At 39.0% G+C, this 24,941-nt stretch overlaps 1 protein-coding gene across 9 annotated transcripts in view; it reads right to left on the reverse strand.

The window, feature by feature from the left end:
• The window catches only part of tenm4 (teneurin transmembrane protein 4), a 151,448-nt gene that overhangs the window by 125,750 nt on the left and 757 nt on the right, over positions 1-24,941 (reverse strand). The window lies entirely within an intron of this gene.

Genomic DNA, 24,941 nt, shown 5'->3' on the forward strand with positions numbered 1-24,941 from the left:
AAAAATAAGCCAACCGTTTAGAATTACAATCTAATTTGCATTTAGAATGTAAACCTTTCACCCTTCCTTAATATGAAAGCATGCAGACATAGGCCTCAGTCCCATGGGGTCATACATTTGGCTGAATAAGTAAATACAACACAATATTTCAAAACATTTGGTTAGACACATGTACAGTTGTACAGAACTTAGTCCTTTCACCACCTTCATTTATTAAAAACTAGAAGGATAAAAAAGGTTGTGTGAAAAATACTTTTTGCCAAACGTAGCTTACCAACATTATGTATTTGAATGAGGTTAGTCTAGAGCCAATATGCACAGAACTAGAAGCCTACAATCCTACCAAACATCTATCTTATGAACGCATTAACTCTGAATAAAAGGCTGTAGTCTAACAAAGAACATCTTGGTTGACTCAAATTGTACCTACTCAACCAATTGATGTGGTCGATGGGGGAACACTGAACACTAGCTTTCGACTGAACATATCAGCTGAAGCACCCTGAGTGCACTCTACCTGGTAGCCTAAATGAATTATGAATACACTTTCAAAGCTGTGCATACGAATAGGCCAAAAATGTTTCAACCCTACTGAATAATAAATTAAATGTTTAAGAACCAAAATGAACATGTATCAGTATCACAATGATCATTAAGAGCATGATCATATGCAAAGGCTGGATATTTATATATAAAGTGGCTTTTGAACTTTATTCATGTTTGTAATGAGACAGCAGAGTTTAACCTTTGCTAGATGATCGTGATTCTTTCAGCAGTGACCAACAGGAAAAATGTGCCAATAATGTGACACCCTCTCTGCCACCATAATCAAGTTAAATAATGTCAACAATCTTATTTTGAACGTTAATTTGCTCTTTTTCCTTCAAAACACAAAGTAAGAATGTATTCCAATCAGGATTTTATTAATCCAGATTCCTCCGTCCTTATCCAATGTCCACAATTATGAGATGAACTTGAATCGATCAGATCATCATTCATGCATGTATTCAAGGAAAGAAAGAAACAGGATTAATACTGGTAAATAATTATCATATAAAAAAGTGTGATAGGCGGAGGCGCGATAAGTACTGTATCAGAATCACATTTTGTGGGAAATCTAAATAATGATGTATTCCTCTAATTTTAGAGCATACTATATAAACAATAAATGTGTTTGCATGTGGTTCTGCAACCCCACACATATATAAACAAACGTTTATTGTATAAATATCAAGCCTATTCTAGCAAGTACAGACTTGTATTTTTCTATATATAATGTATACCCAACATGTTGCAGTTGAGCACCCTCTGTGGAATAATGGACTTGATTTGAAGCAGCAGATTATATAGGGTCTCGCTTATTAAAACTACTTATTTTACGAGCAGTTCCCATGAGAACAGATCCTCAGCAGACCAGACGTGATGCTGGCAGAAACAGGCCAGATCACTATCTAACACTTCACTTGCTCATTTTTGTTATTTTGTTTCCTTTTTAATAAGGTTTTCTTTAATTTCTTCTTTTTATTTTGCTGTAGTGCAGTGGTTCTCAACCTGTGGTACGCGTACCACTGGTGGTATGCCAGCTCTCGCTAGTGGTACATGGAGGAATCTGACATATAACTTTTTTTTTTTTTTTTATTACTTTTTATTACTTTTTTTTTTTTATTTATTCAAAGGTATGGTAGGTAATTTTGGAGAAACCAGCTCGAGTTAGCTATAATTTGAAAATACACAACCGGAAAAAATATGCCACTTCCTTACAGAGCCTTCCACAGATGACATTTTTTTATGGATTTTTTGTCAAAGCACTTAAGATATTCATATTCATTGCTATCGGGATGTTAAGAGCATTCCATGGAATATAACAAAAAGTGTATCTCGAGCCGGTTTCTCAAACTTACCTACCCCACCTTTAACCTTTACACATAACACAGACATATAAAATACTGGAAACACAACGAAGTAAACACAAAGATGAAAAGCAGTCATTACATTGTGCACATTTGGGACATTAAGGTACACTATTATTACTGCAAGAGCAGCTGATGGTAAGGACCTCAGACAACTTCAATTTAAAACAGGCCATAGGGACAAGTGCCATCAGTTTGAGGCTTGATTGAATAACATTAATTAAAAAATAAATCATACTATCAAAATACTACAACGAATGAAAATAAGCTTGAGATAATTGAAACTGTGGTTTAAATTAGTTCTAATATTGCTGTTTTTAGATTTAGAAACGAAAAACATTTTTAATTTTATTTCTGGCGTTGCTAATTATGACCTTACTACCCGCTAACGTTGCAAGCAAGCTAAAGAAAGAAGAAAGCTGAATGATGTTAAAAACGTGGCTCAAAACGGGAGGTATTCGGAAGAGAGGTACAGAGGAGAATATTACCAGCAAAAGTGAAAAAGTGAATGAGGAGGAGGACAGTCATCAATCGAATACAAGCGCAGGCTCCGCAAGCAACGCAAAAGTGATATGCACAGCCGCTGTGATGGAGGAGAGAAGTGACTCAGGAAGAAGGCATTTGCTCAAATAATGGAGAGAAGGCTGTGACCGAGGTCAAACGCTGAAAAAGCACACACTTGTCCTTAATTGTTATATTTTTTCTTATCTTTTTTACTTTGCCACCACAGAAATGGCAATAGCAAACATCAGCAGACTGAAGATGAGCTAGGCTCATCTGCTCCTGGAGGCTTCATTATTATTGTGGAACTGAATTCCCAATAGGACATTTTCTGTTACGATGTAGGTTGTTGCAGGAGGCCTACATTCAAACTTTGGTATAGGTCCAGGAAATGACATGTGTGTACAGTTGACATTTGAGAGATCATGCATTTTAACATTGGTCATATGGTGGTACTTGGAGAGCCAACTATTTTCTCAGGTGGTACTTGGTGTAAAAAGGTTGAGAACCACTGCTGTAGTGTATTCTGCACCATTTAACATCATGCTTATTTCTTTGCTGGTTGGTGAACTCCACAAATAGGCTTAGGGTGCTCTAAAGCAGGGGTCCCCAAACTTTCCGGGGGGGCGGGGGGTCCATGAGTGTTTTTTATTGGTTAAGTGGTCCTTGATATGAAAAAGTTTGAGAAAATTGTTGCGGGGAAATTATACAGATGGCTAGTCCGCCCCTGAAAATGTCTATGCAAACGTTATTATTAATAATAATCTTTAAAAAAAAATATTAAAAAAATTAATCTATTTTTTTTCATTATTTTTATTTATTTTTATTTTCCATTTTTATTTTGTAATCATCTCGCGACCCCCGGTCGCGACCCCCACTTTGGGAACCCCTGCTCTAAAGGCCCGGACATACCAATCTGACAACAAAGAACTGACACAGACGCACCCCGACTGTTGCGCCGCCTCGCGTCTCTGCTTTTTGGCCATGTGTGGCACTGGAACACACCGCAAAGACTTCAGCCGAAGGCCAAGAAGCACGTATGAACTGCGCATACGTGAGTGGCAATAACTCTCCTTACCAGGAGGCGGCGGTAGTGTGTATTCGTCATTCAAAAGAGGCAACAACCGGAAGACAGACTGCGTGATAACTAGGGTTGGGAACCGAAACTCGGTTCCAGATGAGAACCGATAAGAAAATGCCGGGTACCAGGTACCCCGGTGGATACAGGGTACGGGCGCACTGGTGTGTTCTGGAGAATCACAGAACGGCCGGTTGTCAGCGGGCCGTTGACGGCCGGCTCGGTATGCTGACGGCCGGCACCGCCCTTCATTTTTTTAAACAGCATCATGTAAGTTGCGCTGACAGGCGAAAGAGGTCCACAGTTGCCCCGCAGCGAGGCTCCCCCCGCCCTCCATTAGACAGTTCACGAGCTCAGTCACTTCATAACACCAAAGATGGATCGCGGTAAACGCTCTAAAGTTAGGCTCCACTACACTAAAAAAGAAAAAGACAAGGCACAGTGTAATGCCTGTTAATAGCTTGCCACAGGCATAGCTCAGTTAAAATAAAGCACAGCTATTGTGCAATACATTTGTATTGCATGTATATTTTTTATTTGTAAACATGTCAGTTAAAGCTTAAAAGAATAAAGATATTTTTGTTATCTAAATGTTTGAACTCTTTCTTTTACAATTTTGGAATCGAAACGGGGAATCGATAAGAACCGGAATCGATAAGCAGAACCGGAATCGGAATCGATACTTTTCAAACGATACCCATCCCTAGTGATAACCGAGAGAAGAAGAACAGACCGTGTGATATAAACAAACAACAAATGCGTTCCATTTTCACTCTACAACGAGAAGCTCATGGGGCTTTCCCGAACCTGTGTCGAGAGCTGGAGTTAAATTAAATCTCAGATTTGCCTTCTTAATAGTTTGTTTGTGTCCCTCACTTCCGTTTCGCTTCTCATGCACTGATTCGCTAGCTGAACAGCCAATCAGAGTGATTTATTTTGCCGACTGCCTTTGGCCGACTGCCCGCCGATTCGTTTTTCGGCCGAAAAGGCGTCGGCACGTCTGAAAAGAATCTGAATAGGGCGTGTCGACGCTCATCGTCGGCCTGACGCCCACCGACGCCGATAATCGGCCTGGTGTGTCCGTGCCTTAAGATATCTCACAAATATGAATATATTAGTTCACATTATTGAGATAGTTAACCAAAAAACCGATTAGACCATACTCTCTGTAGCAAGGCCCACACACATGCTGTTCCCCTGTAAGAGTCCTCCTGCTTCCTGCCACATTCCAAAGACATGCAGGTTAGGTAAACCGGCAGCTCTGAATTGCTGGTAGGTGTGAATGTTAGGGCGAGTGGTTGTCAGTCTCTATGTGTCAGGCGTGTGATTGACTAGCTGTTCAGGGTTTACCCTGCCCTGCCTCTCACCCAAAGTCAGCTGGGATCGGCTCCAAGACCCCGCGACCCTCTAAGGAGGATCAGCGGTTACAGGTAAATGATGGATGGATTGCACAAACCCAGCTTTGGGGTCTTATATGTTAACATTCAAAAAAAAATATATATATATATATATTCAGAGCAAATTTAAATGTTTTTTCCAAGCACTTTGTTTTTGGGATTAATGATGGTTATAAAAAACGTTCATAGACATAGATTGTTCTCAACACAAAGAGAAACGTAGAGTCCTTGAACTGACGTTAATAAATAAATCACAAAAACAGGAGTTACGAGCTTTTCAGCTGACAGCAATAAATAATCCCTGCTATGGGTCAAGTGGTGTACTATAGCACAGCAGTTTCCTTTACACTGATATTCTTCTACCTCAGCACAACAGCAGCCTTTCCAGTCATGATCTAAATCACATAAGCTCCTCTAGTATTTCTCCTTCCGTTGAGGCACACAAAAAAAGAAAATTATAAATCAGGCACATACAGAGCTCTTCTTACATCTAGCCTGGAATATTGAGAGCTTTGAGAGGAAATACAGGTAACTAATGTATTTGAGTCGTACAAGTCTACACAGAACCTTTACCCTTTGTTATCTGAGGCTGCAGCCACACAAGGACGATAACGGAAACGCACCGAAATCGTTATCAAAAAAGCATTTCGTCCACAAGCAATAGGCACAAGAAACGTGTCCGTCCACACGAGACACCTCGAACTGCAGGAGACGCTGTAGTACATACGCCGGGCCTGTAAGTGGCGCTGTACTTCAGCCACAAAATACACCAAAAGTAGCGAAGAAGACTTCGTGCGCATGCATGGTTGCCATGGTTGCCTATCCTCCGCGCTGGATTTAGCAGCAGAGGTGGGGTTTCGCCGGTGAACATGTCCGTTAAAGTTTAAATCTTCAGGACAAAATTAGAAAAGTGCCGGTCAAAGGTCTTCTTTGTTTTTTATTGAGCTTTAAAACAAATGAATAACGACTCTATATAATAATATAAGAAATAATACACGGAGGACGGAGCTTCTCTTTTCCTCCCCCTCTCCTGACAGCCCGTCACTATCTGTGGTCTCATGCAGCTGGCTAATCCAGTAACGAGTGACCCGACAGTAAAAATACTATAAGCCGCGCCTTTTTTCCCATTTTTCGACGCTGCGGCTTATATAACGGTGCGGCTAATCTATGGATTTTTACAGCTAACGGCCACTAGGGGACCTCCTAAATCTATGGATTTTACAGGTTACAGTCCACCACCTTTAACTCTATGGGCTCTATGGCCGGTCCGCGGACCCCCACCTTTAAGCGGCGGGTTCCAGCAGGAAAAGCTGGAGGCCGGAAAAGAGTGAGACAGGTAGCGCGCAAAAGTAAAAGTGGAACCGAGAGTGGTACGAGAGACAGAACGAGAGCAAGACAGACAGACATTACGAGAGCGAGACAGTTTGTCCCCGTACCACTGGTTGAAAACCACTGCTGTAGATCACTGCCGGTACGTGCGCTGGGAGCGCACCGTTTAAGTTTGAAAGTTGAAAGGTTTGTGTGTCTGAAACGCTATGTGATACAGTACAGTTTACACAGTACATGTTCTGTAGCTACTATTGCACTAAATGGTAACACTTGAATACGTTATGCAAATATGCAACTTGTTTGTTGAAATGTTAATAAATGGGAGCTTCCTCAAACAGCCATCTCTTTCCCGACAACCCCCTCTGTGCACGAACCCTTACATATGGTAATTAAACATTAAAACACCTGCGGCTTATAGTCCAGTGCGGCTTATATATGTACACATCCTTCAATTTAGCTGCTGCGGCTTATATTCAGGTGCGCCTTATAGTCCGAAAATTACGGTATAACTAGTTTAGGTAGTTTGAGAGGTCATTAAAATAGCTAAGGGTGATGATCTAAATTCAAGTGTGTGTTTTGTTCCGCCCATCGCTCCATCACAGCGGGCGGAGCTGCAGGTTATCATGCAGAGCTGCGTGTCTCCTCTCCTGTCCGATTAGACTTCACACACGTTTATGTCCATATCGATCAAATCTAGCTGGAAGCTCCTGCTGGGTGCACTGTCCAGCGAGATACCGGGACCTGGCTCGAAACACTGGGGCTATTGCGTCATCGTTATCAGGAAATGATCGTTATAGGGCGTAATCACTGAGCCGTTAGGCCCCCCAGAGCGTTTCGCCCACCTTGGGACCCGTTATTGTTATTGTTTTCTGCGTTTCCATGTCGGCCTCGTGTGGCCGAACCGTCTATCTGATAGAGAACTGTAGCAGATACGACCTTTATCGTCCTCGTGTGGCTTTTCATACCTTCTCCTTGCTCACACTCTTTTCACTTTGCACTTAACGAGTTTTAGCCCCACAATCCTACACAATCCACAATCCTAAGCATGGTACTTATATAGTGTCCTGAACAGCATGCCTTTATTAGACATGTAGGCTACATGTCTTAGCACCATCTGGTCTTTATTGTTTCTGGACCTATGCCATATTTGCAAGTCTTTTGGAATACACAGACCTTTGGTTATTGAAAGAAAAAAAGATGGAAAAGAATGATAAAAACCAAACCCTCAACTAATAATAAATAGATTAAAAGTAAACTTATATTTTAAAATACAATATCTCACTATATTAACATTCAAACCCTGTTTGAGAAAATAGTCTAACTTTGCCAGAGTCGGTCATAGTAAGATATTTAAAAAACACTAGGATGTGGAGTGATGCTGTAAATGCATTATTTGTTGACCTATATAAAACATTTGATAAGGGACACCTGTTTTACATTTAAAGTGAAAAATGCACTGACAGGTGCCAAAATAACGGAATAATTCATTACACATGTGACATGTCACCACAAAATGATTACTGCGACACCTTTTGCCTTGATAATCATTTGCATAAATCAGAGCCATCACTATTGATTACCATCACTATTCAGTACTTTTTTTTGCGAGGATAGCAAATTCTCCTGCTACATGCCCAGTTGTAATACCGTCCATCTTTGCTAATTAGAGCAACAATTCAAACAGAGACAAATAAATAAATAAGTCCAAAAAAATCCATGCTTTAAAATTAGTCCAAAAAGCAAGTAACCCTTCCAAGTTGTTCATTTTATTAAATACTGCATTGAACAATGGAAAGCTCAGCAGTAGAGAAATGAAGCAGTGTGTGGGTGGCACAGTGGGCAAGAGGGAGAGACGTGCCAGAGCTCTTCTCCTCCTGATTAAAAATGCTTTTTTTTTTGTTAATCCGAAATTAAGGGACACATTGAGGAAACGGTTTGTTTTACTTTTAACCTCAGGGTGATCCAAAACAAGGGAGCAGCATAGACTAGCTAATCGACCTGCAATGTGGCATTCTCAAATGAGCTTATATTCGACTCTTTGGGAGCAGACGGCCTCTGAAGCCTGTTCTGATGAATAAGCCCTCAACCAGTGGCAGCCGAATCTATTTCACAATAGACTCAATATAGAATGGTGCAAAATGGGAGTAAACTGAGATTAAGAGGCTTTATCATGAAGTATTCTAGACTAGAGCATTGAGCATAACTGGCATTAGCAGTGAAAACATAAAACCAATACCAGTTAAATTCCCTCAATTCTTGTTACCCCATTTGATCAACATAAAAAAAAGGCAAGACAATAAATCCAATATTCTTTAGCATATACTTCTTTATTACCGATTTTTGTTTTTCATTATTCTAATATATACTTTGTCGTGCTTCAATCCTTCTAACAACTGTATTTATTCAAGATTTTAGCCAAAAATCAAATTTAACGTTGGAACACATTGTGATAACCTTATAAGTCATCTTTGCCCAAATCTAGTTATTTGTTTGAACACATCATAATGGGAGTCAATGGAACCTTCGATAACATCACCTGTTAGCTGTAGAAGAAACGTGTACCGTCACCTTTAAGAATTTTGATCCTGACTTGGCACTGAAGTATCGGATACGATTGCATCCCTGCTGAATGATATTGTAGATTGTAAGGACCAAAGGGAGCGAGATGTACGTGCATATCCATAAAGAGACATCAATAAACTGCACACAGCTCACTTGTGTTTACCGGCCCCCTGGTAAGCCATCTCTTTTAACCAGAGTCAGAGGAGATTGTGGGGACATCGATTCTGCTGTGCAACTTTATGATTTAGGTTGAAAGGTCGCACGTCCGTTTAAGATAAAAGAAAATCCTTTGTGTAGCTTTACACGCTTCTTTTTAGAACCGTTACAAGGTGTGTTTTTTGCATTTTGTATTGTGTAACTTGCTGCTGTTAAATACCATCAAACTATGTGCAATATGTGCTATATGTGCAATATATACTTTATTATATACATATGCCATTAATAACTGTGTAATATATACCTGGCTGCTAAATCCTAAGAATTTTTGTAAATTTGTATTTTGAAAAGTATTTTTTTTTACTTTAATTTTTTTATTATATTTTTTATTATATCATAACTTAGTACTTTTTTTTAACATATGTAACACTAAGCTGTCTATGGCTCTTTCCTGCTGTAACGATGCAAATGTCCCCTCTGTGGGACTAATAAAGGTATTCTGATTCTGATTCGGACTGGAAACATCTCTAAAGGCACATGGGAGAGTTAGTGTGTTTAAAGTGCATTGGGCAGTGGATCTACACAGTTAAGTGTGCATGCTGTGGCAACCCCATTATTTATTCAACAGTGCACATGTACTACATATCAAACTGCAGCAAAATACTTGAACATGCATGCGAGATATCTGAAAATGCAAGCTTGCTGTGAAATCAAGAATATGTTCTCTGATCCAAGACTACATTGAATCATTGTGTAAAAGGTCACACGCCTATGCAGAGGACCATCAAATGGTTTCCATGCTCAGTAACTTCTTTCAGCTGCAATGCTCAGCTTATTAGTGTTTTCTAAGCAAAGGTCATTCAATTAATCAAATAATTCAAAACACTCCTATGCATATGTATTTTATTTTATATATTTAAAACTGCCACTAAAAATAAATGATGTTAGATTAGATGCAATATAATCAGGAGCTTAAGTCCACTTATCCTAAATTCTTCCATCAGTAAAAAAAATGTTAAACACTCTTTAACATCTTACAACAATATGCTGCTAAATCAGGAAGCAGTTCCTCCATTCTCTCGACATTATTAACAATAACTTTAAGACGAATTATCTTCATATTTAAAGAGCATTTACTAGAAAACCAGAATATAATAAAAAATGTTATTGTCATTATACACGTACAATGAAAAGAGAAGCCCTAACAATCAAGGGTTGAAATCAAGGTTGGACTGTTCTATCTTTAAACACATCCAGCTGTGCCATGGCATTACAATGCAATGAGATGCTGTATTGCACAGGCCTTGATCAGAGCATGCAGCAAATCCTCGATGATAGTGCAAGGATTATTGGGATTGTGAAAGTTCCCCTTATTCAAAATATGTGAAAAGTATTGTATTTTGTGCTTAAGCATTCAACTCTCTGGAGAACTGTGTGCAAAATGCAATGTATAAAAGGTTTAACCTACATGTAACATATACATACATTATAGGTTGTTATGTATTTTTCACTGCCAAACGAAATGCCTGTTCTTGAAGAGCTCAAATTGAAGTAAATAATACGCCAACCTTCTTAAACCAAGCCATTAAACTGCAGTCTCTGAAAAAAAACTAGAGGGAAAACTGAGTGTCAGTAACATTGTTTTCATTCCATTTCACCAAATAAGAAAGTGCTGGTAAAGACCCTCAGGCCTGTTTGAATTGCTTCTTGCTCCAGCTCTGTCATGTCTTCGTCAAGACGCTGAGGTACAAATTAGACACAAACAGTTTATAAGCTGCCCTTTCTCTCGCTCTCTGTTTTCATCACTTATTTTTACTCAGTTGCACAAACACACACAAAAGCCTACACACACACAAAAGCCCTGTGATGTCGAAACATGGTAGCTGGATGTAATTTTTTTTTTTTAAATGTAACTGCTATTTGCACAGAACAGGATAGACATGGGTATTATTTGTATTTTGTATACTAATACAGTACAAGAGATACATACTACAACCCACATCCGAACTTGGCAGCTTAAGAAGAAAAGTGTCTGGCGGATGATATGCAACTGTAATGGTGTTATTCCAATGGTGTGATAACGCACACTTAATTCTCACACTAACTTCTATTTAGACCCCGTTTACACAAGGACGATACGGGTTGCATCTGCATAGTTTATCTTGCAAATAGACCTTTCGTTTACACGAGGCCATAACAAAACAATAGAAACGGACCCCACAAACGATAACGGGTCCCAAGGTGGATAGATCTGCAAACGGAACACTCTGGGGGGGCAAACGGCTCCGTGTGTACGCCTCTATACAATCATTTTCTGATAGCAATGAAATAGCCCCGCCTCCCTCTCCCCACGTCTCCTGCTCAGAGATCAGCTGATTCTTATATTATTATATAGAGTCATTATCAAATTGTTTTAATGCTCAATAAATAACAAAGAAGACCTCTGACCGGCACTTTTCAAATTTTGTCCGGAAGATTTCAACTTTAACGGACATGTTGACCGCCCAAAAAATTTTTTTACTGAAACTCTGCCGCATGGTTCCCTCGTCCCTTGAAAGAGGCGGAGAGGTGGGTGGTTTTCATCTGCTGGTGGACTACCGGAGAGATTTGCAGCAGGAGCACACGCCGTCCACCGCGGAGAATAAACAGAAGGGCAACCATGGCAACCATGCTTCGGGGTCTTCTTCGCTGCTTTTGGTGTATTTTGTGGCGGTAGCAGCGCCACTTACAGGCCCGGCATATGTGCTACAGCGTTTCCAGCGGGTCGAGCGGTCTCATGTGAACGGACACGTTAAATGAGCCGAATGCGTGTGAACGGAAGACTTTTTTGAAAACGCATACGGTGCGTAAACGCAAACGTTCCCGTGTAAATGGGGTCTTACACTGCATCCTCGCAGCTGGGGGTGACCATGCTGACGCAGGACACTACCGCCCTGCTTTGGAGGAGAGCCAAGCCATAATGGGTTCCTGCCAAAACCTAAACTCTGTGGACGTCATGGAGATTGGCACAGCATGTCGAGATGTAACATGTGTGGACAAATGTATTTTGGTTGCTATATTTTTGCTCAAATTAAAAGTGGGAGTCGTTGTTCTTTGGAACTTTTTCTACTCCTACAATTCGAGTTCTGACTCTGATCTCACAAATATGAGCATCTATATTTTCTGATTCACCCCTTGCTGTTTGTACTAATAGGAAGTTTACTGCAAATGTCAAGGTTTAAAAATGAAAGCCCCCCTACTGGAGCACACCTATAGCTTTCAAAGAAAAAATACATAACATATAATGTTGTATGTTTTAATGGTGTATTTTTAGAATACTATATACAAAAGTGCAAATTGGCTGATTTAACATTTGTCAGAAACACTGACATGCGCGTCTGCTAGGGGTGTAACAGTACATGTACCCGTACCGAAATTATTCGGTACGGGCCCTTCGGTTCGGTACACGTGTGTACCGAAGTGTACCGAACGAATATAACGTTAAACGTAAACAATTGAGAACGTGAACAACTTTTTGGAAGTAATCTCAGGTGCTGCGTCGCAGCATTCAGAGTAATTTGCTCACATTGAGTTCAACGCGTCATAGAGCGAGCAAGTCATTTCATTGGACGAGAGGCATACTATGAGAGCTGGTCACAGGGATGCGTTCAAATGTAGTCAGTAATTTGAGGAACTGTCGAAATGGCAAACGCAGATAAAGTTGAGCTCGAAAATCCTCCAGCATCATTGAAGTCTCCGGTTTGGGAAAATTTTGGTTTCGCAGTTACGTACAAGGATGACGGACAAAGACAGGTGGACCGAACCAAAGCTGTTTGTCGGCATTGTTAAACTAAAATTGGTTACGCGGCTGGCAATACATCAAACTTGCACACTCATTTGAAAAGGCATCACCCAAACATCACCGGTACCAAAAGAAAAAAGACTGAAGTGCAACTCAACTCCCACTAGCATTTAAGCCTCCACCACTCGCAAAAAGTTCAGAACGAGCCAAAGCTATTACAAACGCCAAATATTCTTATGTTGCCATGTTAGCAAAGCGCTACCTGGCTGTATCTGCTACCTCTGTACCTGTGTTCTCCGCAGCAGGAGACATTGTTAGTGCCGGCAGATCTGCCCTTTCGGCAAGCAATGTGGACAAGTTCATTTTTCTTTAAAAAAACATGAAAATACAATGACAAGCAAGTCATAATGTCAAACTGGCTGCTTAGGTACGAGTACAGTACAGTTAAAATACAGATTATTTCAGTTCATCGAAATGCTGCACCTTAATGTTTATTTTATTATATTTTGTATTTATTTGAGTGAATATTCACAGTTTAATAATAATTAAAAACCCAAAACTAATAGTTTATGTTTTGTGAGTACGAGTACAGTAAAGTTCAAATATAGATTATTTCAGTTCATCTAAATGCTGTCACCTTAATGTTTATTTTATTATATTTTGTATTAATTTGAGTGAGTACATTATTCACAGTTTAATAATAATTAAAAAAAAACAAAAAAAATGTTATGTTCGTGATAATTTTTTCTGCTGTACCGAAAACGTACCGAACCGAACCGTGACCTAAAAACCGAGGTACGTACCGAACCGAAATGTTTGTGAACCGTTACACCCCTAGCGTCTGCAAAAGTACCTCAGCACATTACGCCAAGCTTGAATGTATTATATTATTATATATTGTAGGTTTATATATGTTGATACAAGACTAGGCTGCTGCCGGATAATGTCGGCATTCGGAAAGCTGCGCTTTGATGGTGTGGATATGGAGGTTACTTTTTGCCTGCGAAGTTTGCATGTCACCTTGTAGGGCTCGTCCTTTACACGCTCAGAAAGGTCCCACACTTTCGATTCGCTGCCCGATAGAATTTAATGAGCAGGCACAGCTCTGAATGAGTGTGAGGGGTTTTTCTGCTGTTGTGTCATAGCACATGCAGCGCAGTTTTGTTTTCTTCAACTACCAGACTATGGAAAAATTTGTCAACAAAGATTTTTTGCCGTCTAACGTTAAGTTGATTAATTTGGAGCAGCCCTAGTTTCCTTGCTGCAGTCATTCTGTGTTCAAGGCCTGTATAGCATGGGGACTAAAATACTTATTATATATGCACACAATGGTGAAGAAGTGCTGCTGCTTCTTTGTTGGGACCACATACTGATGGTATTTGGATCTGTCAGGTATACTCTGCGTATTCAATCTTCTGGAGTGCACACTGCTTTTGTTAAATATGGTTTCAAAAACATATAAAATGCAAGTTTGCTTCAAAAATAATCCTACTACTGGATAAATGTTGGGTAGCTTGATTTGCAGTTATATCTTTAGCCCTTCTGTGTAGAGCACTTTTTAAAGCTTAATTTTTTCTGTGACCTGCCAATCACCTTCCCTGCAATACTTACAATCTGAGAAAGTGCTTTTTGCACTCCAGTTGCTTTACTATGCCGTTATCTTAAATGATCAAATGCTTTCAACCAGGCTTCTGCATGCCATTTTCAAGTATGCGTTGGCTAACACCAAAGCACCCAAGCTTCCTGATTAAAAACAATAGTTGATTGGCTTTCTCACAAAATCTGCCCTACGGATCTTTTTTTGTTGGCGGATAAATATATAAACTGTGGGGAGGAGTGAAAGAAACAATACAGCTACAACTGCCGCGGTTAGAGGAAGAAATAAAATGCTTATGGTAGTTTGGACATACCTAATCTTCATCATATTGCCAAAGTAAGCAGTCTGCTGCCTTTATTGGGGAAACAATTGGGGTGCTGTGTATGCATCGTGATCACAGTTGCTCATTACCTGACACAGTAGAAGAGCACAGCCTGATAAATATCTGCCATTGGAGGATCCACAACAATGTTTAGAACAGAGAGAGTGTTCACTAGAAAATGGACTTAATGTGAGCATATATTCCTTTATTGGGTGCTTTGCTACAGTTTGTCCAACCCAATCATTATTTTGGTATTTTGCAAGGCACAACCTCTTATATTACAGTGACAAATATCTCCTTCTTGACTCATTCAGAACATAAAATATATCTTAGCATGGAACAAATTATCTTGCTATAATGTACACGCAATATTTTCTTTTCAATATAAAATCCAGGGCAGGCTTAGTTAACCGTTAGAAAGGTTAGTTCCTTTTTTTCCACCTTCTATTTATGTTTGATAGGTACTGTACGTACTGTTCTATGGTGAAGCACATTTGGGATTGGTTGCCTAGACAACTTTTCAATTCATATATATCTATAGCTTAGGAACTGCTGTGTATTGAGCTGTCATGATTAACTACATTTTTATATTAATGGCATGGCCATACATGTGTTAACTTTTTCCTGTGTTCCTATCTGTTCTCTTTGAACTGAAGAAATCTGATAACAGACCTGAGGTATAATTTAAAAAAGCACCAAAAAGATTTGTGTCAACTAATTAACACTCATCTTGAATCTCAAGTACACTGCTTAACATCAAAGCTGCTCAATTTTACACCTTACCACACAGGAATTATCTCCTCACTGGTGTGAAATGCCATTAAATACAAATGCTTCAGATCCCATAAGCAGGGAGAGCAAGACTTTAGCATAATGGTTGCTATACCGAAGTATGTATTCATACAGTAGTATTCATGTATGTGAATACAACTGTTTAATCTTTAGATAAGAGACTAAATAATGTACGCATGTGAATTTATAGTGGTAACACTGGGGGAATAATTTACCAGGCTGTTAGAGGCCCTTAACGACTTTCATTTGGTCCTGTACTATGAATATGTGATGAGAATGTGAAATATATTTCAGAGGTATAGACTAGAGAAAATATTGTGATGGGACCCCCCAGACGCATCATCAAATCGGGCCATGGATGTAAAGTGGGGTGTCTGTGCCCATTTCCTTACTTCCTACTACACTTGCGCAGGCCATACACATATTTACACTCAGTCTTGATTTTGACTACACACCAGTAAAGTTGTGCATTTGGATTTGTCAAAGATTGGGAGGGGAAGAAACCTGGCATCTTTGAGCAGGACAAAAAGATATACTGCAAAGCTGCACTACTGGTATTTTGTATGACATGAATTAAGCGTGGACTAGAACAGAAAAACAGTAAAGAGTCAAACAAAAAAAATATCATTGTAGATGAAGCATGTTACTATTTGAGAAGTTTGTTTTAGGAAGAATTATATTGCATTTAGGTGATCATATGATGTAAATCCTAGAAACAAAGCCAATGTCAGTGTTACTGTTGACATACTGTACACAGAAGCAATAAACAAAGCAAACTTAAAATTTCTGTAAAGCTTAATCCCACAGCTTGTTTACATAATTGTACCTACACTTTAGAACATCATTTATGCTGACTTTGTTTTGTTGATAAAACAACGATTTGAATACTTATTCAATTAATTAATTTAATAATGTATTATATGACACTTAAAGTATCTTGCCAAACAATTTAGGGACATTGCTATACCAAACCAGAATCTTTCTGGCAGACTACTTCTTCTAATTACTATAACTAAAAGGGCTTCCTGATTTGGTCAAGGTATGTAAAAAAAGCATTTAAAACAATCAAAATGGACAACAAACAGAGATGACCTGCAGTAGAAGCTTGACAAAGTGAAGGAGAGTAATGTGGAACAACACATATACTTCAGGTCCCAAAAGTTGTATTTCCTACCTATGAGACACTGTGCAATGGTTTCCTAGTTTCTGACCTTTTTTCTATTCTTGGCTAGAGAACTATGTCTCTGAATCTGGCTCCAATGTGTTAAGCCCAATAACAGGCTGGATGTAATGCCAGCATGAGGGTCTGGAGCCCAAGCAGACTTACAAAACACATTATGACATTTGTATAAATATAAACTAATTTCATTACAATTATTATCAATATACAGTAGCTTTCATTGATTGTTTTAAATGGGTTGTTCTCAACTGTCACACAGAAACAATACCTGCATGTACTGTAGATTATGGAAGAAATACAAACAAAGAAAATGCTCAACACCTGCAGAAACTCTGCGTTGCTGCTCAGTCTCTGAATGCAACACAGTGCATCTTGGCAGAGCACTGTCAACAGCAGCAGCCAAAACCTTCTATGTCGGTCTACATTGTTTCTTTCATTAGTCTTCCAGCTACTGCATCCTGAATAAACAGGCCAGTGAGAGATTCAAGTACTCTGATTGCAAGCAGAGTAAAAGCAACAATGCCCAGATTGCAGATGTTTTTTTTCTTCTTAATAGGTCAGACACGAGGTTACTAAAACATGACTGAAATAAAAGCATAAACTAAGAACATTTGGTTAATACTGTACTTTTGAAAATGAAATCTAAATATTGCCGATCCTGCTTCGAGGACTACAGGAAAGTGCCTGGTTGCTCAAAACATTCACTCAAAAATAACCAGCTCTGACATGTCTTTACAGCTGTCTACTAATGCATCAATCAATGTTTTGGCAACTTCTTCCAATACTTTTTATGGAAGTAATGTGTTATGGGGTAGACCAAAAAATATAAACGACATAAAAAGAGTGTAAAACCCGACAGAGGTATTGTTTGCTGGGTCAACATTTTGTAAGCAACAGGTCAGGAGACTCAGCTTCCGTTTTTAGTGATGCCATTTCATATTTGAAAAATGAGGCCAGTCACTAAATGTCATCTTCTCGCCCCTTTGTCATCCCATCACTCTTTTCACAACTTGTCACATTGAAACCCAGTCTGTGACATGAGCAAACTGATAGCTTCCTTCCAGGCAGGCTAGTGGGCTTTATTAATATTTATAGAATAACAGCTTAAGGCCAGGCCCCTTGAGAGCTATCAATCCATTTTGCTGCCTTACACTTGCAAAATATATTGACAACTCCTTTTCAGCACTCCCCTGCCCCTGAAATCCTCACTTTGCAGGTGTGCAGTAGGTCTAAAAAAATGTGACAGTTTTACACAAAGACAAAGAAAAGGCTTTTATTCTCTTTTGATTTAATAACCTGCTCAATTGGTGAGGCTGAAGTCAATTTTTAAAGAGCTGGGGTTAACAAATTCTTGTTACGGAATATAAAAATGAGGCCAATCATGACAGCATGTCATGGATGTCAACATGGTGTACGACGGACCGATGAAAAAAGAGGCCGTGTTGGCAGCACTCTCATGTCTCAGACACAACCAGCCAGTTTGAGCCAGTTTTCAGTCTAAAGTTTTGCCTAGGACCTTGAGAGTACAGAAGAATCCTCTCATGTCACTTGTCTCTTGTCAAACATAAACATGTGAACAGCTGACCCTTGACGTAAAGTGACATGCACATGGACATAATCAAAGGGAGATGGTTTCCTTCCTCAGACGTTATCTGATTGCTAGGATTAGGAAAAAGATAATAGAGACGGCAAAGTTATTTCATTTATTTTTTGCCCAATAAACGTTACCAGCCATCCGTATTGCTGTGAACCCAGCCATCCTTATGGATAAAGGCAGACTATATCATCGTAAGGTGTCATGCTAACTGCAGCATGATAATTGTACCTATTATCCGTTCAGGCTTTAAAATAACATTTGATGAGATTTTTACTATTTTAATCTCTAACTGAATTTGTAAACGTGTAGACGCCATTCTTACTTCAATTCCTTAATTGTCTAAAGGCCCTGGTGGCAGCAGGCAGTGTATTTCCTTGCTTTTAAGAGTAGCTGATTTATTTATTTTTTAGAGATCCACTATAACAATAAATATAACTCCAAGCTGCATATCCATTTAACACGTGAACAAATATAGTTCTGTAATCGTCCATCTGGATAAAAATGGAAAAAATATAAATTAACCTCCCAAAAAATGATCTCTTTAATTATAGCTAACAACAGCATATAGGATATCCGGTTAAATAATGTTACTGCCTGGCAATACAGTTTAAGAAGTGTATAAATCCAAGTACCAAGACAAGGCAGATGCAGAAAGATGCCAACCTTATCAAAAATCTCACTATGATCTGAACATTTTAATGTTTTAAGAGGAGGCTTAATCAGAGAGGAGTAGGATAAGCCTCTAAATATACTGCACCTTCTCTTTAATGTAGCCTTATCATTTATCCTCTAAAGAGACTCTGTCATAGCAATTACAGCTTACTCTCACAGAAACAAATTAGCATGAGATCTTACAAGAAATCCAGCACTGTGAAGTTAAACCTTACAAATGGTCTGTAATACAGAAGAGTAACATTTAATCATGCCTACCTTAAAACGCTTGAACCAAAAATATCCATGGTCTGTAATTCAAGATTCACCATTCAAAGGTTTATGTTTATTGTCATATCATATACAAAACTATGGTGTCATGTCATGTGTATTTAGAGTATGAAAACGGCATGTTGTTTGTCCACCTATTGTGACCACTGTCACAGTCCCATTCAATTACCTCCAGATGAAATAAGGGCAGTCAATTCACAGCATATCAAAAAACATTAAAATAAACCAAGATGCGTAATGTGATGGTTATCAAACGATCATGAGTTTATTGTGTTAATTAAAGAAAGCCCTATAATAGGGCTAAAAGCTACAGTTCAATTAAGTATTGCAACAACTAAATTGTTTTTGTGTTTACTCTTTTATTTAGAAAAGCAACAGATCAAACCCCTTTTTAAGTGATGAGCTGCCAGGCTGCACGATACTGCGGAAAACAGTGACACCATGGCTGTTTATTAAACCCTGCACCAATCACTGCTGTGATAGGGAGAAATGCTGCATTCACAACTAAGTATGAGTAGAAGATCAGTAGATATACATTTGTATGAGCTGCCACCACTCCCCTAAAATCACATTTATTGTTTTTAAAACAGGTAAGCTGGCATTGTGGTACATTCATTTGTAAAAAGAAAAAGGAAAGCTTGCTAGTACCAAACAATATTATTATTCAAAACATTACACAGCCATGCGTACTGCAACCTTACTGTATATGCTGCTTTCCTACTGTAAATCACTAGGGTTCAATTACCTGCAAATTAACTGCCGTTTCACTATCTTGCATAAGATTATCCAGGTCATGATGAAATGCCACAAGGGAGGCTGTTCTGATGGGAGAATTTGAAGATGCAGAAAATATAAGATGCCACTTTGTTAGTCTGATAGCTGCAAGGAACATGATGACTGCCAGCTAAATCACCCTCTTAATGTGACATTCAAGAAGTGTTAGGACATCTTATTATTCCTGTCACTTTTTTCAAGTTGAACATGGGTTTAAGTTCAGTCATCAAATTACTAGCTTCTTTATCTGCTGTCCATAGCTGTGTCAGGCCACAGCATGTACACACCAAGCCGAGTGGGGCAATTTGCTGCAGTGCATTTAACTCTAGTGGTGTAAAGCACATTGACCCGACAGTTAGCCAGAGTCAGTCTGTGAGCAGGAGTTGGTTGCAGTTTGAAATGGTCAGCCTCCATTTCTCTCCATAAGTGGAGAGCCTTTTAGTGCATGATGGGCAATCAAACATAAAAGTTTACAAGGCCAGCAATCCCAAAAAGGGACTATTAGAGCAAATTATGTGATAATGCTTACTGTGACATTTATTTTTGTGGAAGTGCTCTGTTAACTGGCCCCCACAGGTATCCATGTTAGTTTCACATTTGTCAACCATTTTACTTGTACATTTGATCAATAATCTGGCAAATACCAAAAATGTTTCATCAGTCGTATTACTGTTTTTATGTTTGAGCAAGCCTCATCAAAGTTTGATTTATGTCTCTGTAGTGCATTTGAACTTCTGAAAATATGGGGATATTCTGAAAGGAGAGTGTCGGCACTTAGTGCACCTGGTCTCGTAAAATAGACTCATGATATTTGGCAGTTAGGAAACGTGCAAAGCAACCATCAGGAATAACGACCCTCCGAAGAGGCTGCCCATCCCATTACTGGTCCAAAACCATATTTAAAAGTGGCTACAAGATACAGTCAGTGTGAAGGCATCATTACGTTTTTTACCTCCAAACATCCTGTGATGTATGAAAAAGATTAAAAAACAACTCATAGGAATATAAGACCTGGGGTAATGCATGCTGCACACGAAGCAATGTACTTTGTTTGTACTTTTGCAGCCCTGTTGTACTTGCTTTAAAAAAATAAAAATGTTTTAAAGACTGGAGAAGGCCCTGTCATTTAATTCTGGGGTAAGCTAACCTTAAGTGTGTACAGCTTCTGTAAACAAAGTCACATTTTCAGTTTCACAACTGTCTCTGTATTTCCCCGCTTCCTGTTTATTATCTGGTGATTACCATTTGAATAAAACAAATATTTTATGGTCTTGTTTGTCTAAGATTTCAAATATCTGAGGGAAATGCACTTCAGACATTATTATTATTATTACCGGTACATTCGCATAATTCAGAGCATTCCCAGAGTAAGTGTTGTATCATGACTTGGTGATCTTTATGCGTTAGCTACAAAAACAGGCTACAAGTAGCCAGTGGCAAGAGATCGACAGCTGCTACCAATATAGAAGCTGTATTTCTTTAACAACCTCTGTTTTATGTTCTTTTTTTCTTCCGTCCTTCACAAACTAAATCAAGGTTTTGGAGAAGAAAATACCTTTTTGTACCTCAGACAAAATAAAAAACAGATCTAGCAACTGATGAAAAAAAGTCAAAAGTTGTATGTACTCTCACTTCACTATCCCCCAGTCTATGGAGGAAGATGTATCTGCTCTAAGAAATATTCTAAAAATAATCTGAAGTTATATGGCAGATTTTAATAAAAAAAACATGAACAGGATAATGCTCTACTCTGGCAGCATTGCGCAGACGAGAATAAACAAAGAAGCACATGTATGGATAACAAATACCACACCTGCAGATTGTCATTAGCGCCTACACCAACAAGAGTCATCTTAAAAATTGCTACAGGCATACTACGAACTGTTGGACACAAAGGGAAGTCTGTTAGTTTGTGCCAGGGAGGAGAAATACTACACTGTGTCTGGGGGCTCAAGTGCATAATTTCAACCCCAACCTCACTGCTCAAGTACTTTGTTTGAGTGATTCTGACTTTCAGAGTACCAAACAGGTGTAAGATTGCAGTTCTTTGAAAAATGGATCTGATCGTTTTAGAGGGGGAAAAAGCGAACACTGCAATTCTCCAGGATTACAGACACTGGGAAGAAAAATCTTTACAACATGTAATCGAGCAGTTATAAAGAGGGCTTAACTGTCATCAAAATCGTAAAAAATGTAATGGGTTTGTTTAGGTATATATTAACCTATTGTATAGGTTTATTATTTTGTTTGGCTAACAACACCAAGGTAAAATGTAATATAGGGCTGATATGCAAAACAATTGTGTAGCTCTTAAGTTAATTAAAAACTACTCAGCTTTTGTCTGTCGCTTTAAAACATTTGATTCAACATCTCACAAGGAACTACTATTCCTGAGAAGAGTTCCAGCACACAAAACACAACAATTAAATTATATTTTAATACCAAGGTCAATTCCACAATGAGTGAAACTAGATATATCTTCATAACGATGCAGCATAAAAAGATTTCAGTTTTACAATCAGAGGTTTCTTTATAAAGATCCATCTAGAGGCTATCCACAAAATAAATTGCCCACAACAATCAGTTGTTCACTTGGAAACACTGCATGCTTTTGATTTCTGCCGTTTCCTCAACGTATCGAACAGATTCTGGAGCTGTGCTGGCAACATTTGGATAAGGGGGTTGAGTGTGGTAGTGTGTATGGGGGGGGGGGGGGGCAGTGCCCAGCTTTCATGTCCAGTAAAGTGGTGTAATTGTGACAGTTACCCATTAGTTCTATATGTGATAAATCACAAGATGACAGACTGCGGCTTTAACTAAACATAATGCTCCGGGCTAAAAAGGCACCACTCCTTGTGTTGCACTCGATGCTGCTACATTGACAGAGGAACAGGAGAAAAGATGTACAATTTCCATGTGAAAATCAGATATGGTAGGTTAACTTTAAAGGCAAAGAGATTCAATTAATGGTAAGCTTTAATGCAAGCCAAATGCTTTAAAGCAAGCCAATGCTGCTTTGCTTATTATATTTTATTTTCCATTAACATTATCTTATTTATATTGCCATGATTTTGTCATGCTGAACCAAACAATATCATTGAAACTAAAGCATTTAAAGTACCCATTTCACTCAAAAGCAGCCATTCCCTCCCTAGATGACGGAACAGTTCTCTCAACAATTATTACTTGAAACACACAATATCCCCCTAGAAAACTCCAGAGGGACACCTCATTGTAGCCTCTCAGTCGTTGTTCTGCCCCGTATGCTGCCAACGTTAGTTCAAACACAACAATCGTTTATGGAATATAACAAGGTCCAACTGCAACTTATATGTCATCTTCCTTCTTACAGCAATCTGTCCTTTAGAGAATAGCTGTGCATTGAGTTCACAATGAAACAACACAAAGGCAAAAAGATAAGCAACAGATTTTTCATTTGTGATCACAAAGGCAGGGTTATTTCCCCCCCTTCTCATGCAGAGAACTAGTGCTGAGGCTGCTTCTCAGAGCTCATCAGCACGACAAAGACAACAGGGAGAATGCAGCCTTGTTCTACAAAGGTTAACCTCGGCGGGACCTTACAACTTCAGACTTTTCATTTGATGACTCTCCCAAACACTTGCCATGCAGGATGGAGGGCCTCAGGATTCCCTTGGATTTAACCTCTAATATATGAGGTCACGCAACCTGCTATGCCAAATGACGGCACTTGTAAGCTTTGTTATTTGCAATAAGCTCCCACACAGAGAGATTTTTTTCTAATGGTTCTGAAGTCTGCAGTATGCCTTGGGAACATTTGGAATACAGACAAAAAATAACTTGTTCAATTTAAATCAAGTCACAAAAGTATTCCTTTGTATCTCAGTGCTGCCAAATAATAGATATTATTGTTTGGGCACAAAGGTATACAAATATTATTTTTAATTAAATGAGGAGTTCGCTTTAGTTTAAAATTGTACACAACTCTTAAGTATGCTTTGGTTTATTACAGGAGAAATTATCTATGAATAATATTGTAAAGCAGCGTAAGAACAAAATATACTATAAGTACGAGTTTTTCCCCATCAATACACTCAGAGGTGTGTGTGTCAGTCCTACTTAACTCGCCCAATCAGATTGCGGAGCTGGTCTAAGCTGTGTATAGGGCCCCAACAATGACTCCCAGGGGTCCTCCTCACGCTTTTTCTCCTTCAGTCTGAAATGTTTGTGAACTGCAAAACATTCAAATAGGGAGGTTTCATTATTTATTCCCCTTAACCTAATCGGTTTGATTGTGACCCCATGATATCATGCAGTTTTTAAGGCTATGCCTCATTAATTTAACAGGACAAAATCATAAAAAATAGGAAAATCTAATTATGGTTGATCTACATGTTTATTTTATGACTTTAATATGAGACTATAGTTAGTTTGTGATTTATTATTTGTTTGGATGTTGTTAAAACCACAGTACTTCTTGGACATGTTCGTTAATTGTATTATGCTGTAACAAAACTTTCAGCTATGCAGTTTTCCTAAGCCTTACAAAGCATTTCTGCATTTAAAACAGCACACACACACACACACACACACACACACACACACACACACACACACACACACACACACACACACACACACACACACACACACACACACAATCCACTGGGCTAGTTCTGCTACACACTAGGCTACTACATCGAGGCCACTTCGAAGTTAAATATGGTCTCACCTGTTTTAAAAAAAAGGGAGGGGGGCTACAATCCCAATTTCAACCATAACAGATCTAAATTTCCTTTCTACGCCTTTGAATACAAACAAACGTGTTTACAGTAATGTAACTCAGTCTATTCGGACACAGCAGGGCACTTTAACCCACCTCTAAATTCAGAAAGCAAGTCCTTACCCGTCCTCATCCGTTATGTACCCCTCTCACATCATTTAGGAGGTGCTGCAGCCGTGCCTATTCCTCAGCCTGCTTTGAAAGGCAACTTACCTAGCTATCACATCACACAGTTCGACCCTGTTAAGGCGGTCTACGAAA

Source organism: Notothenia rossii (assembly GCF_949606895.1).
Source record: "Notothenia rossii genome assembly, chromosome: 4".
Taxonomy (NCBI): domain Eukaryota; kingdom Metazoa; phylum Chordata; class Actinopteri; order Perciformes; family Nototheniidae; genus Notothenia; species Notothenia rossii.